The sequence below is a fragment of the Galeopterus variegatus genome, unplaced genomic scaffold, assembly GCF_000696425.1.
Source record: "Galeopterus variegatus unplaced genomic scaffold, G_variegatus-3.0.2 Scaffold851, whole genome shotgun sequence".
Taxonomy (NCBI): Eukaryota; Metazoa; Chordata; class Mammalia; order Dermoptera; family Cynocephalidae; genus Galeopterus; species Galeopterus variegatus.
The window spans coordinates 272,995-274,572 of NW_007726962.1; positions in this window are offsets into that span (position 1 = coordinate 272,995).

The window sequence follows — 1,578 nt, forward strand, 5'->3', positions numbered from 1 at the left end:
GAAACATTTGTATTATCTTTCAATTCTATTTTTCCATGAACTTTTTGAAGTATCCTCATGATGAGACTGTATTATAATAAATGTATCATTTTTTGCTTGACTAATTTTTCTGTCCCCATAACCAAGTAAACCCAAACTCTTCAAAAAATGTTTAAAAATACTTATGAAAATAATTTTTCTGGGACATCCCATTTGGAGCCCTTCCCTGCTCAAAATTTGAATGAGTTGCTCTCTTGAGCAATTTGCACAACTGATATGATGGGGCTTCTCTTCACCTGTATCCTTTGATGCTGTTTCCGCATCTCTCTCATACTGTGCTGCATACCTTCTGTTTGCCCTTCCAGATCCCTTTCCACCCCAACGTTCTCCACGTGCTCTCTGCCCTGGGTCTGATTTTACATCAATGGGCCCCCTGCAAGGGATCCTGCTCCAGCTTTAGCATTCACTCTATTCTTGGAGTGTTACCTATCAGACTTCTAGATATTGCTAGTAGGATCCCTGTCAAGCTCTCTTCAGTGACTTTTGACATGCTCCCATCATTTTTTTTTTTTTTTAAAGATGACCGGTATGGGGATCTCAACCCTTGGCTTGGTGTTGTCAGCACCACACTCAGCCAGTGAGCCAACTGGCTATCCCTATATGGGATCCAAACCCGTGGCCTTGGTGTTATCAGCACCGCACTCTCCCGGGTGAGCCATGGGCTGGCTCCTCTCATCATTCTTTGAGGTCTTCTTACTTTCTGGTGCATACACACATGCATGCGCACACACACACACATTGAGTATCCCATATCTGAAAATGCTTGAACCAGAAGTGTTTTAGATTTTGGAAGATTTTCATATAGATAATGAGATATCTTGGGGATGGGATCCAAGTTAAAATATGAAATTCATTTGTTTCATATAAACTTTGTGTACAAAGATTGAAGGTAATTTTGTACAATATTTTTAATAATTTCCTGCACCCATCACATGAGGTCAGATGTGGAATTTCCCACTGTGGTTTCATGTCAGCACTCAAAATGTTCAAATTTTGGAGCATTTCATATTTTTCAGATTTTCGGATTAGAGATGCTCAACCTGTGTGTGTGTGTTTGTGTGTGTGTGTGTGTGTGTGTGTGTGTGTACACACATCTATATTCCTTTCCCCTTTGTTAAAATTGAAGAAATTCCTTCTTCCTATCTCCTGTTCATCTCTCTGCCTATAAGGATAACTAAGGATATGGAATTTCTAAGCACTGGATCCAGTGGAATTATTCATGTTGAACAAGACACTAGGGAATCATAATGAGTATGGAAAAAGAATGGGAGGGGGAGGGGTGAAGAGAGAATGAATAAAGCTGGAAAGTCAAGTCTGACAGTAAATAAAAGGCAAGAACATCTGCTTGAATGAAGGGTTGTATCCTGAGATGAATGATGAACGTGTAAAATAGCTACCATGGGAAACAAATGGGAGAAAATGCTGAATAGGTACACATAGAAAGTCTTCCTAGCAGCTCTACAGACCCCAGATGAGTTTGTACACCATGCATTGGTTTTGGCACTGGTCCTGACACAGGTATAATTTTCTCTAGAGGAG